The sequence below is a fragment of the Stegostoma tigrinum genome, chromosome 1, assembly GCF_030684315.1.
Source record: "Stegostoma tigrinum isolate sSteTig4 chromosome 1, sSteTig4.hap1, whole genome shotgun sequence".
NCBI lineage: Eukaryota > Metazoa > Chordata > Chondrichthyes > Orectolobiformes > Stegostomatidae > Stegostoma > Stegostoma tigrinum.
The window spans coordinates 6,586,541-6,601,424 of NC_081354.1; the positions used below are offsets into that span (position 1 = coordinate 6,586,541).

The 14,884-nt window shown below is 46.8% G+C and overlaps 1 protein-coding gene across 5 annotated transcripts in view; it reads right to left on the minus strand.

The window, feature by feature from the left end:
* Positions 1 to 14,884, minus strand: part of bmpr1ba (bone morphogenetic protein receptor, type IBa) — a 466,435-nt gene that overhangs the window by 261,591 nt on the left and 189,960 nt on the right. Inside the window, exon 1 of one of the 5 annotated variants that reach the window (XM_059649435.1) lies at positions 11,494 to 11,519. The exons of the other annotated variants lie outside the window; for them this stretch is intronic. The gene's annotated coding sequence lies outside the window, so the exon portion shown is untranslated. Of the gene's footprint in view, positions 1 to 11,493; positions 11,520 to 14,884 lie in introns of those variants that run through there. 5 annotated transcript variants of the gene reach the window in all.

The window sequence follows — 14,884 nt, forward strand, 5'->3', positions numbered from 1 at the left end:
TCGCTGCTGCAGACATTTACTGCCTGCAGGATTTCCCCGGAGGAGGTTTTTACAATGTAACCTTCAAGAGTGCCAAGCTTTGCGAGCGCTTCCTGGAGGTTTTCAAGGAGAAAGGAGGTGAGGGCCCCCTGTCTGTATTGACCGCCGTCCCACTGTTTGTGATGCCAGTGCAGAGGAGCCATATGCTGACTGTACACATGTACAACCCTCATGTGCCAGCAGTTGATGTCCTGACCTTCCTTGGAAGGTACGTGAAGGTGGAAGGGGACCTAACTGACATCATGGACCCCTTTGGCATCTGGACCAGTAAGAGGCAGGTCAAGGTGACGCTGAGGATGGGCGCGGACGGGAACGTCGTACACCCACCATCCAGCTTCACGATCGGCGGGAGCAAGGGCTACCTGACCTATGCAGGGCAACCTAAAGTCTGCCATGCCTGTGGTAGGTCAGGTCACGTGGCGGCCGACTGCAAAGCCACCATCTGCAGGAACTGCAGGGAGGAGGGACACCTTGCAAAGGATTGCCCACAAGAGAAAAGCTGCAACCTTTGCAGGGAAGCGGGCCACCTCTATAGGGCATGCCCGCAGTGGGGGACCACCTACGCCCAGGTCGCCGGCAGGGGCGATGCGAGGCCAGCCCCCCCGGAAGAGTGGACGGCACCAGGGCCCTGCAAGGACCCCACTAATGTGCAGGAGGGCCAGGTCATGCAGGAGGGCCCAGCCCCGCAGGATGGGCCCGAGGCCAGCAAAGCGCCCCTGCAGGCTCCGTTTCCCCCCCGACAACCTGGAGTCGATGGAGGCGGCGACAAGCGACCCAGGGGAGTGGATGACAGTCCGGAAAGTGAGGAGGAAGGTGCATCGGCGGGCCCAGGAACCGTAACCATCAGGCGGGAAGAGGCAGCTACAGGGGGGCTATAAGAGCTCCTCTGACGAGGGGGATTCGGAGAGGGCCCGCCCGAAGCAGAAGTTAAAGATTTCAAGGGAGATGGAAAGCAGCACCCCACTTCCAGGTGACAGAAGGCGTCCTGAGGCTCCCTCTGACACCCAGTCACGTGCCGCTGGGGCACTGGAGGGCCCCCCAGAACTTCCAGGCGGGAAGGTGGAAACAGCGCGTCCCCAGCCTGACCTAGAGCCGGACTCTCCTGCCTCCGTACCCCCGACGGGGGGATGCCACCCGGAAGGCAGCACCAACGGTTTACTCAGCCCGGACAGCGTCCAGCAGTTAGCCCGGGCAATGGGCATGAAGGGACAGATGGAGGGGCTGGACCTTGGACTTGGGGAGGGTACTGCGGTCACTGCCCACAATGGGGGTATGAGTTGCGAGCATTAATGTGCGCAGTGTCAAGTCCACCGCAAGATGTGTATCCACGTTGGCCTACCTGACCACCATCAAGGCGGACCTCCTGTTTCTGCAGGAGTGCGGGATACCGCACCTCGGCAGGTACGGGAAATGGTCCAGCGCCTGGACCTGTGGGCCTTCGATCTGGTCAGGGGCTAATGACTGTCGCTCTTCGGGCCTGGCTATTCTGCTGCAGGGGCGCAACTTCACCATCTCTCAAGTTCAGGAGGTGGTGGGGGGGGCACCTCCTAGTGGGTGACGTCATCTAAAGGAACGCTCCCCTGAAGCTGATCAACGTGTACGCTCCAGCGGTACGGAGTGAGCGGTTGGCCGTCCTGCAGCGGCTTCCATCCCTGCTGGCTACGTCCAGGCCAGTCATCCTGGGCAGAGACTTCAACTGCATCATCGATGCAGATGGAAGATCCGGCGTGGGGACAGCGGGTGGGGGGAGTCAACAGGACGTCACGTCCAGATTCCTGATGGGCACGGTGAAGGACGCCAAGCTGCTCGACGTCTTCAGCACCCCTGCAGACGGAGCGCAGCGGAGGTACACCTGGTCGCGGCCAGATGGGTCTATTCGCTCAAGGATAGACTTCCTGTTTGTGTCACGGGCGTTCTCGGTCAGGTCCACCGGCGTCGAGCCGGTGTTCTTCTCTGACCACTGCCTCCTGCTGGCCGATTGTCATTTAGAAGTTCTTTGTCCTCAAGGGTGTTCGGAAGGCGAGAGAGAGGCGGGGAAAGCTGTCGCGACTCCAGAAAAGGGTGCAGAACCTGCTCCTTCTGCAGTTGATGGGGGTCGATGTCATGGAGGACCTCCGCGAGGTGAGGTGCCAGCAAGCCTCGTTCTTCACCGTGGAGGCCTCCAGGATAATCTTCCGGTCCAGGGTCTGCTCCGTGGAGCAGGACGAGGCGTGCTCGCGTTTCTTCTTTCAGAAGGTGCACAAAGAGAGCTCTGTGCTTAGCCGACTGAAGGAGGACGACGGCTCGGTGACATCGTCTCGGCCCGACATTTTGAGGATCAGCAGATCCTTCTATGCCGGACTGTACGACACGAAGCCCACGGACAGCATGGCCTCCGAGTCGTTCCTGTCGTCTATCACGGAGGTCTTAGACGACGGCACGAGGGAGTGGCTGGACCGGCCGATATCCCTGGACGAGCTGACCAGAGCCCTCAAGTCCTTGGAGAGGAATAAGACTCCCGGGAGCGACGGCTTACCGGTCGAGCTGTATTCCGCTCTGTGGGACCTGGTCGGCCAGGACCTGCTGGAGGTGTACGATAGTGCGCTTTGGGCAGGGGAAATGTGCAAGTCCATGAGGAAGGGCATCATCACCCTCATTTACAAGAGGAAGGGGGAGAGGGAAGAAATTAAGAATTGGCATCCCATTTCACTATCGAACGTGGACTACAAAATCCTGGCCACGGTCATAGCCAACTGGGTCAGGTCTGTCCTGGAGTCGGTGATTCACCCTGACCAAACCTGTGCTGTGCCGGGCAGGAAGATCGCTGAGAGCCTCGCGCTCATCAGGGATACGATCGCCTACGTGCAGGACAGGCGGGTGGACACCTGCCTCGTCAGCCTGGACCAGGAGAAGGCCTTCGACAGGGTCTCTCATACTTACATGAGGGACGTCCTCTCCAAATTGGGGTTCGGGGAGGGCATCCGCAATTGGATCCGGCTGCTCTACACCAACATCGTTAGCGCAGTCTCGATCAACAGCTGGGAATCGGACAGTTTTCCCATCAGATCTGGAGTCAGGCAGGGCTGCCCGCTCTCTCCTGCCTTGTTCGTGTGCTGTGTGGAGCCCTTCGCCGCATCCATCAGGAAGGATGTGAGTCTGAAGGGCTCCCAGGCAGCGGAGGCCTTCAGGCCAAGACCTCCCTGTACATGGACGACGTCTTCTGCAGCGATCGTCGGTCGGTGAGTAGGCTGTTGGACATCTGCGGCCAGTTTGAACTGGCCTCGGGTGCCAAAGTCAATAGGGGTAAGAGCGAGGTCATGTTCTTCGGGAACTGGGACGACTGCTCCTTCATCCCCTTCACCGTCAGGACAGACTACCTGAAGGTGCTGGGTGTTTGGTTCGGTGGAGCTGTGGCGTGCACTAAGACTTGGGAGGAGCGTATCACCAAACTGAAGCAGAAGCTGGGCAGGTGGACGCTCCGGTCCCTCTCCATCGCGGGTAAGAACCTGGTTGTTGGGTGCGAGGGGCTTTCGGTACTGTTGTATGTGGCGCAGGCCTGGCCTATTCCCTGGACCTGCGCCGCTGCGGTCACCCGGGCCATCTTCCACTTCATTTGGGGGTCGAGGATGGACCGGACCCGCAGGGACACCATGTACAAAGACCTGGAAAATGGGGGAAAGGGCGTACCGAACGCCACACTCGCTCTGATGGCTACCTTTGTGTGCGGCTGCATCAAGCTGTGCGTAGATCCTCAGTACGCAAACACCAAGTGTCACTACTTACTGAGGTTCTACCTGTCCCCGGTGTTGCGAAGGATGGGCCTGGCCTCGTTGCCGCGGAACGCTCCGAGTAGTTGGACCGTTCCATACCACCTGTCCTTCGTGGAGAAATTTTTGAAGGGAAACACCTTTGACCACAAGGCCGTCAGGCAGTGGTCAGCACGTAGTATCCTCGAGACCCTTCGGGAAAAGGAGAGGGTGGATCCTGTCGTGTGGTTCCCCACGCAGACTGCCAAAGTCGTTTGGCAGAATGCCTCATCACCAGAACTTTCAAACAAGCACAAAGACATTGCTTGGCTGGCGGTGAGAGGGGCTCTGCCAGTGAGATCCTTTATGCATGCCCGGAATCTCTGCACCACCGCACGCTGCCCTCGAGGTGGCTGCGGGGGGGACGAGACTGTCGATCACCTCCTTCTGGAGTGTGCCTCTGCGCAGGAGGTCTGGAGGGGGATGCAGTGCTATTTGTCGAGGTTTGTCCCGAGCAGCTCCGTGACGCGGGACTCCGTGCTCTACGGGCTGTTTCCCGGGACGCACACCGAGACCAACATCAACTGCGCCTGGAGGACCATCAATGCGGTGAAAGGCGCTCTTTGGTCTGCCTGCAACTTGCTGGTCTGCCAGCTGAAAGAACTGTTCCCGACCGAGTGTTGCAGGCTGGCGCACTCCAAGGTCCAGGATTACGTGCTGAGGGACGTGCTAAAACTTGGGGCAGTCGCTGCCAAGGCGCGGTGGGGAAAGACCACCGTATGAAACCCCTCGTCCAGAATAGAAAAAAGGGCCCTATCTGGTAACTGGGCCCAGCTGGCGCCTTCCCCAACTGGTCAGGAGGCCAACTGGGACTGTGCGGGGTGACGACTGCCGGGGTATTTTCTTTGCTTTGTTTTTTTTTCTTCTTTGTTTGTTTTTGTCCTTTAGTTGTTGTACGTACCCCCTGGGTAACCCGGAGTGGCTTGCATGACTGGGTAGGTGTATAAATATGTTTTTTTTTGTACATCTCATGAATAAAGTATATTTTTTCAAATAAACAAAAGTGACGAAACGTCTGAAAACTAACCTTCCAGCTCAGCGAGCAAACTCACATCCAGAAAGAAAATATTTTGTTTGTGGGTGAGATCAAAATGGACAGTCATAAGTAAAAAGGGGCTCAGTTTCTCTGAGTAACAGGACTTCCCTCTGAAATTGGCTGAGGAAAATAAATTTACTGTGTTAAAGGGACACATGGGGAAAGGGAACTGACAGCACAGTATGGAGTCATTGGACTGAATGGCCTCCTCTTTTGTAATGTCTCTATAATGTTTATTCTAGATCTGCACCACCATCATCTCATCCCGGTGTTCCGATCCCAATGTCACCACGTCCCACACTATCCCTGTAGTTTTGTGTAGCACAACTAACCTCCATTTCTATGCTCCTTCAATTCTGGCCTCTAACACATCTTGAATTTGCTCCTGCAGTAGTAGCTGACAGCCTTCAGCTGCCTCGGCTCTAAATGTAGAACACCTCCTAACACCCAAATCCCCTCCCTCAATTTCTCCCTCCTCCTTTTCGTCTGCCTTTAAAGCTTACCTCTTCCATCACGCCCCGATCAGCTGTTTGAATATTTCCTTATCTGGCTCATTGCCTAACTTTCTTCAGTCATGCTCCTGTGAAGCAGCTTGGGATGGTTTAATGTTGATGCCACAAAATATAGCTACTGCTGTTGTTGCATTTATTGAAATGAAAAGGAGATGGCTGGTTCTTTATAAACTCTATTTTCCTTTGCAGTGACCAAGTGTGAATTTCTCACCGCTCCCTGTTTCTAATGCAGATTTACAAGGTTCAATTTTTCTGTTTATGGTATAACAAAGCATGGAATCACACCCCTCCATCCTCATCTTGCTCTGGGCTTGTTGCTACAGCTCAAAAAAGTAGATTGGCTAATTAGCAAGATGTAATTCATGATACAATATAGATGCTTTGTTTCTCCACAAAATCTTGCACTTCATGCAAATGCATAATGCAAATTAAGTAAAAGGTCTCAGTATCAGGCACACAATCATACAGCATGGAAGCAGACCCATCTGTTAAACCCCTCCATGCCAAACAAGTTTCCCAAATTAAACTAATCCCACGAACCTGCATTTGATCCATATCCCTCAACACTTTTCCTATTTGTGTACCTGTCCAAATGTCTTTTTAATGTTGTTACTGTACCTGTACCCATTACTTCCTCTCGTAGTTTATTCCACGTATGAACCACTCTCTGTGTGAAAAAGTTGCCCCTTAGGTCAGTTTAAATCTTTCTCCTCTCACCTTAAAAATATGCCCTCTAGTTTTAAACTCCCCTCACGCTAGGGCAGAGACCTTTGCTATTCACCGTATCTATGCCCCTCATGATTTGATAAGCCTCTATAATGTCACCCCTCAACCTCCTATACTCCAAGAGAGAAATGCCCCAGCCTATCAGTCCTCTCCTTATAACACAAACCCTCCAGTCCCACCTTCAACAATGAAACCACGAATCTTTGGAAAAGGAGCAATGAGAGCACCTGGACCAATTCCAAGTACAAAATATGCTAATTATCTTGGTACACTAAGAGGTGGGATTCTAGATTCAACATTTCCGGCCTGTCTCAAGAGGCCCAGAGGTGTCTTGCTAAGCCATGGGAATTGCGAGAAAACTAACTTTGTGTAAAAGTGAACTTTAAAATTCGTCATCTAGAGCTGATGCCTTACAAGCAAGAACTACAAATGACAATGAATTAATTTGTCAAGGGCACCAACTAGATTACAGCAATGGTTCATATACTTACAAGAGTACAACTTCAATATTTGCTCTAAACCTAGTGCTAAAACGCATATATTTCTGGATGTTGGCTTAACATCGTCAGCAGAGAGGTCATGTTTGGAAAGCAAGTTAGAATAACCCAACCAAGCCATCACCTGTCCAAATGTTCAGAAATACACAGGACTAAACCTCTGAAAGAACAAGGTAAAATAAGATGATGTATGACGAACACACATTACAGAACAGCTTCATCTGCGTTTTGGACAGAGTCAGAGTCATACATCCTACACAGAGCCACAATTGTGAGCCTAGATCCTGTGAAATCTCAACACAAAATTAAGCAACAATGAAGAGAAACAGAAGCCAACTCAGGGAACTGTACAAGACTTCAATTATGCAGAAAATACATACAAAAATAAACATGACTAATGAAAGTGTGGGAGACCATGCACGAATCAATGCATCAATGTGCAAAACTTTAACCCACCTACAATTCGAGGATTCTCAAATGTGAAGCCTAAATCTCCAGAAAAATTTATGCCATCACAAGATCTTGAATGTTTGCCAAGTTACCTATATGTTTTACAGATTCTTAGGCTCAAATTTACAGTTCATTTTCAATTCTTGTTTCTAAGTAAATAGTTTTGTAATTCCACTTGTGTAATTATTTTCACTCTGTGTATATGATTTTTACCTTGATGACATGGGAGCAAAAGGAGATATGTCACATCGCTTTAAGAGCAGTGCTGCATTAAATTGCTTAAGAGCAGCGTTGCATTAAGCACTGGATAATGCTAATGAGCCAAAGAGCAGGATGTAACCACATGACCAATTGAGATGCGCAGTTCAGCAGAAGCATGCTTGAAGCAGGTTGCACAGACAATAGTTGTAACAGCTATTTATATCTGAGCTGCTAAATAAACCTGAATAGGATTTTCAAGTAAATAGAATCCACACTACAAAATCTGTGGCAACCTGTTCATAAAACCGCACAGCACGGACAAGGCCCTTCTGCCCATCAAGTCTGCACGGCCAAAAATAAACTACCATCCACATTAGTCACTTTCCCACACTAGGCCCAGAGCCTTGAACGTTATGACACTTCAAGTACTCATCCAAGTAGGCTTTAATGGTTGTGAGGTTTCCCATCTCAACTACCCTCCCAGGCAGTACATTTCTGATCCCAGCACCTTCTGGGTGAAAAGGATTTTCTTCAAATCCTGTCTAAGCCTCCCACCTTTCACATTAAAATTATGCTCCCTTGTTATTGACCCTTCAGCTAAGAGGGACAACTCCTTTCTATTCACTCTGGTCATATCCGTCGTTATTTTATATATCTCTCTCAGATATACCTCAAACTTCTCTGCTCCAAAAAAAAACAATCCGAGCTTATCCAGCCTTTCTCCATCGTTGAAATGCTCCACTACAGGCAACATCCTGGTAAATCTCCCCCACATCTCGACCAGTACAATCATATCCTTCCTGTAAAGTGGTGACCAGAATTGCATGCAGTACCCCAATTGTGGCTTAACCAAAGTGTTGTATATCTCCCATGTAACTTCCCTGCTCTACCTTGAAAAATATTCAAGGAGTGTGCTTTGATTGCCATTTTGGGAACAGAGTTTCAAAGACTCATGACCATGTGATAGAAAAGATTTTGTCACATCTGTTTCAGTTGGGCAGCCCCTGATTTTTAATCAGTGACTTCTCGTTCTGCATTCTCCCATGTACAGCAATATCTTATGAACCACTTGGACAGAAGATTGGACAATGCCTCATCCAACTCTCATTCCAATTCAACTGGCAAATTGTGCAACAGCCCAAAGGTGCAAACATACAACATAGAGCAACACAGCACAGAAAGGGCACTTCGGCCCGCGATGTTGTGCCGAACATGACACCAAATCAAACAAATCCCTTCTGCCTGCCCCTGGTCCATCTCCCCCCATTCCTTGCATATTCATATGCTTATCTAAAAGTCTCTTAAACACTCCTATCGTATCTGCCTCCAACACCACCCCTCGCAGCACATTCCAGACTCCTACCACTCTCTGTGTAAAAAGCTTACCCCTCACATCTCTTTTGAACTTTCTCCCTCTCACCTTAAATGCATGCCCCCTAGTTTTGGACATTTTCCTTTCAGGAAAAAAATTCTGAATGACAACTCTATCTACGCATCTCATAATTTTATAGACTTCTATCAAGTCTTCCTTCAGCCTCTGCTGCTTCAAAGAAAACAACCCGTGTTTTTCTAGCCTCTCCTTATAGCTCATATCCTCTAATATGGGTAGCATTCTGGTAAATCTCGTCTGAACCCTGTCCAAAGCCTCCACATCCTTTCTGTAATGTGGCGACCAGAACTGAACACAATACTCGAAGTGTGGCCGAACCAGAGTTTTACAAAGCTGCAATGTGGCATCCTGACTTTTGTACTCAATTCCCTGACCAATAAAGGTAAGCATGCCATATGCCTTCCTTACCACTTTCAGAAATCTATAGACTTGAGCACCAAGATCCTTCTGTACATCAGTGCTGTTAAGGGTCCTGCCATTAACTGTAGACTTCTCCTTAACATTTGATCTCCCAAAGTGCACCACCTCACACTTAATGGGATTAAACTCCGTCTGCCATTTTTCCATCCATATCTGCAATTGATCTACATCCCGCTGTATCTTTTGACAACCTTCTACACTATCCACAACCCCACCGATCTTTGTGTTGTCTGCAAACTTGCTAGCCCACACATCTGCAGTTTCATCCAAGTTATTTATACATATCTCAAATAGCAGAGCTCCCAGTATGGATCCATGTGAAACACCACTAGTCATCGACCTCAAGCCTGCACCACTATACTCTGCCTTCTATGGAAGAGACAATTCTGAATCCACACAGCCAAGAGAAAACAACACCTCAATTCACCAATGGGTAAAAATATCCTACTGTTTACCACCAGCAGTGTAAATGACTAGTCTGCCCCATCACTGTACAGTTAATAATGTCAAGTTATTCAAGCAGCAAACCCTGACATTGATCCTTAGGCAGACAACAGCACTGAGGGACGTTGATGGCTTGTCGATTGTGAGCTGTCTCTGCATGAGAGTAAGCCAACTGGTCTCACACCCCTCCCCCCAACTTTCCCCTTTAGCCCTGCATTTTTTTTCATTGTGCCTTCTGGTACGTGTCTTATTCCCCTCTAAGATCTGCCATCTGGTACGTGTCTTATTCCCCTCTAAGATCTGCCATCTGGTACATGTCTTATTCCCCTGTAAGATCTGCCTTCTGGTACATGTCTTATTCCCCTCTAAGATCTGCCTTCTGGTACATGTCTTATTCCCCTCTAAGATCTGCCTTCTTGCACGTGTCTTATTCCCCTCTAAGATCTGCCTTCTGGTATGTGTCTTATTCCCCTATAAGATCTGCCTTCTGGTACATGTCTTATTCCCCTTTAAGATCTGCCTTCTGGTACATGTCTTATTCCCCTCTAAGATCTGGCTTCTGATACGTGTCTTATTTCCCTCTAAGAACTGCCTTCTGGTACGTGTCTTATTCCCCTCTAAGATCTGCCTTCTGGTACATGTCTTATTCCCCTCTAAAATCTGCCTCCACCACACCTTTCAAGCCGTGCATTCCAGGTCGCGTCCACCCACGACATAGAAAAGATTTTTTTGCTTCAGTTCAGTTCTGAAGAAAAGTTATACCAAAGTTGAAACATTGAATCTGTTTCTCGCACCACAGATGCTGCCCAACCTGTTCACTTTCTCCAGCTTTTCCTTATGTCACCGCTGGTTCATAAATCAGTGAGCTCTGGTTCTCAACTCTTTGGCCAGTGGGAGCAAGTTAACTTGTTCGACTCTTCCACACCTCACGGTTTTGAACACTCCTATGAAATGTCTTTTTAATCTCCTCATCTCTAGCAAGTAGAAGCACAGCTTTTCCGATTTAGCCATACATTGTAAAGAAGCCTCTCTTTCCTGGAACTAGACTCATAAAATATTTCCAGCATCACTGATGAACCAAACGTAGTTTATAAACTGTGTGTCAGCCTCTGTGGGGCATCAACAGATGATTTTATCCGTCTCAATTTGAAGCCAGTAACACAACAGAGTTAGTAACAATGGAAGATTTGTTCTTGAAACTGTTTTGCCAATGGCACAACAGATTTAAGTATTTACAGCAAAGAGCCAGGAGCTATGAGTGCGATATGCATGGAAAAAGAGTCTACAAGTCAGTCAAAGTCACACAGCACACTCAAAAACATTTCATGGCATCAATATAAGGCTGAAGAAACTAAGATTGCTGTCATAGATTGTTACAGAAAGAGACAGCATGTTTACATATATCTTATAGTAAATAGGTTAAATATAGTAAAAACTCACTAGTTTGTTTTACGACCACATTATCACAAACGTTAAATTGCAGCATTCAAGTTCACAATGTTCTCGGGACAGCTGCTAGTCAATAATACTGGAGCACAAAATTGCACAGACCAATGTAACAGTAACATGGTGAAATGTTTAGAACAAGCAAAAACTTTTTGTTCTCATGTTGGCAAAATCATTTAATTATTTTCAGGTTTATGTTATTAACAGTTGAAGTGGGCAAGGCAGTTATCTACAATAATGCTTCCTTTGTTAGCTAATTTGAAACTGCTTGACAAAGTCAGATGGAAATGTCATTGAGCTTTATTTGCACATAGAGTCATATATACACAGAAGCAGGCTTTTTGGCTCCCTGTCCATGTACCTGCTCACTGTAAAAGTAACCAAATAGCTCCACTTCCATTCTTTTGCATATTCATTTTAAGTATTTCTTCAATTCACTTTTGAAAGTTACTACTGAATCTCTTTCCAATGCCCTTTCAGAAAATACATTCCAGATCATAAAAACTCAATGAACTCATATTCCCTACTGGTGCTTTTTGCCAAGTACCTTACGTCTGTCTCCTCTGATTACGATCCTACAAGCCAATTTCTCCCGGACTACATTCATAATCTTGATCATCTCAATAGAATCTCCTTATAACCTTCTTTTCTTCTTAAGAGAGTAATCCCAGCTTCTCTTGTTTCTCTCCGTAACTGAAATCCCTTTACACATTTCCAGCTAAACAAACACTTCTGTGGCAGCCAATCTGTGCATAGCAAGCTCCTACACACAGTGTCACAATGATCAAATAAGGTGGTTTAATATTTTGGTTGATGGGTGAATATATTGGCCAGGGCACCAAAGATAAATGACAAAGAGTCACCAGGCTCAAAACATGAACTCTGCCTCCTTTCTACAGATGCTGCCAGACCTGCTGTGTTTCTCCAGCGTTCTCTGCTTATGCACCAAAAGAAGTCCTTTTATTCATCTTAGAAACAGACCCATGGGATCAATTACATCCCCCTGAGAAGGCAGATGGGTCTCAGCTCAATATCTCATCTGATAGTTGACACATCTGACAGTGGAACACTGTTGTCTTGCACTAGAAGTTTCAGCCCAGATTTCCATGTGCAAGGCTCCAAATTGAGGTTATGAAGCAACAACTGAGCTAGGGCACTTTTACAATAACTAATGCCATAGATTCCAAGTGCCTGGTTCTGCCACTGTTTGAAGCAAATTACTCACCCACTGTACACTCAGTGGTATAGTGGAAATCCACTTTTGCTTTCACACAGTCAAACTGAGGTCGTGATATGAAAGGTGATGACTGCTAGCAGCTGTTTGTGAACGAACTAACTAACAGACCCTAACTGAACAGTTAAGACTTAACACATGTACCTAGTAATTTGAGATGAGTAAGTGGAGCAGTAGGCTTTCATAGTGCCCTTTCAATATAGGGCTGAGTCCACGCCAGACTTCACAGAATAAAGCTCCCCAATCTCTACCAGGGTGTTTTGAGAAAATGCACTATACACAGCTTCAACACACGAGGCTTCGGTCCATAGTATCCAAATGCATGTGTGTTACATTCTCATTCATGGGAATAAGGGAAATGGGTAGCTTGCAGAACAGAATTGTGATATTGTTGCCTGGAGCCTGGAGCTAAGTCTGTATGAGAGTTAGCCTATGTTTAATCCATGGGAGCATGTGATGCCAAAATGGTGACGCACAAAGTGGCAAAATACAGCGTTTACACCAATGCCTTTCAATTTGGGCAGCATTAAAGCTAGTAAGAATTAGACAGAAAGAAAACAATAAAGAGAAATTCTTTTAATTTGCCTGTGAAATGATGGAATGTTACAAGGCAGCTGTTTTCTACATTTGCGTATAGTAGCGGCACTATAGGGAATCTGAATTCTTGACCCATATGACAGGCAGTCAGCAAGTGGCTTATAAAAGAAAGAAGTATTAGCCTTGTGTTTTAGGCTGGCATGTGCAGTATGCAAGATCATAACTGTTTGTCGTGCTAACGTGTTTCATCTCTGTTGGCAATGCAACCATTTTATACCCTTCTAATGAGAAAGTGGCCTCATTTGATAATCGTGAGACAATTCACATGGGCTTGAAACGTGGCTATCCTGTTTCTCAAAGCGCTAACCTCATTCCTAAAGTTGATAGTTTCTCAAAGCATTGTCAAGTAGTTCTATTCATCTTGTAATATTTCTGGACCCTTCCTTCTCTCCCATTGTAATCACTGGTGGCTGTAACTTCAGTCAGCTCGTCCCTAAGCTCTGGCATTCTAGATCTCTCTCCTCCTTTTGGTGTTTTTTAAAACCTACTTCTTTGATCAAGCTTTGGTCTTCTATGCTTAGACCGCCTTTCGTGGTTTGCAGTCAGCTGGATAACTTTGTGAAATCCCATTTACAATATGAAAAACACTATGTAAAAAGAGGTTTGCTTTTGAGGATAGAGGTTGTTTAAGAAGAGAAGGCAGTTGAGGTGAAATTCATTTTCTAAATTCCATCAGAGTTGGTCACTGTATTAAGCTCCAGCCAATCTGATGATGTCAGACAGGCTCATATGAGAAAATCAGGAAAATAGCTCTGGAACTCAAAAGGGGATGTATGTGTCATCTACATCTCTTGATTATCTGAGTAACAATGTCCAACTAGCTAATGTAACTTCTAATTAATTGCTGAGATGTAATAAACCACATCTTGTTCAGACAAGAGGCTCGTGTTGTTCTAACACTGTAACTGAAATAGATCTTTCAGCCTAGTAAAGATAAACAGGAATAGTGGAAGCATGTTTCTGCCCACAGATTGACACCTGCCTATTCTCTGAGTGTATATTGAAGGGAAACATTACCAATTTAAGCCGCTTTGCAACCAAGTGGCAGATTCTAGGTGGTGTGTATATGCTGTAGTATAGTCACTGTTGAAAGAACAGACAATGCACAAACAGCCAGCTCCCAGAATGAGCAACATCGCAATTCCAAAGCAATTCCAAATATGCCCCCAGACAGATACAGGAAAACAAAAATAATTGAGATGTTATGATGGAGAAAAGCATTTGGGAAACATAGTTCAACAGCAGTCCACAGCATTTAATCAGATTTTGCTTCTTCTGAGTCTTTCTGCTCCCTGGCTGTCTTCTTTCAAAGCCCTTTCAGTTTTCTCACGCAGGCACAGGGCAATTGGCACACTGATTGTTTGGTGTCTCAGCTCTTGGTTAGAAATAGCAGTTTATGGGCAAGCAGTGAGTCAGAATAGCAAGCTATCTTCTGATTCCTTGTTACTTTTCTGCAAGAAGAGATAGATTCTGTCTTTTTAACAGTCTGTGCCCCTGTGTCCACCAGCCAACCAGACAGTTGTTGTCACACGAAGCACAACAGCTCCATACAAATGGTCTTGATTGAAAAAAATACAATAAAGCTGCCTCTGAGCAAAACCATCCAGAACATGTCCATGGTCCTGATGAGTCCAGCAATCCTTCTGTAGTGACTGTAATGAGATCAGCCAGCTGGACATCATAGAATATGGGTTCCCTGATTGGGGCTGTTAATGTGGTCCAGTTAGTCTGGTCCAATCACGGAGCCCTGGCTGACATATAAAAAGGGGAGTGTCAGAGATACTAACATTCTGGTACCTGACTCTGAATGAGGCAGCACTAAAGTCAAACACTGTTAATGTGTAGATAAAGAGTTACTTGGTGATGGCATTCCATCCTCTGTTCAGTTATTTCACCTTCCCACCACTGTTAGAATAAAGCAACAGTACAAATACAACTAACAATGAGCCACTGCAACTTGTTTTAAAACTGCAACATCTTCTGCCTGTTTCCTTGGTTAAAACATGATCCTTTTCCCACCTGGGGCCTCTTTTCAAAAATAACAAAGAATTAAAAATGTTGATCTTTACAAACACCATAAACAGACTACCAGAAAAACAGTACCTCT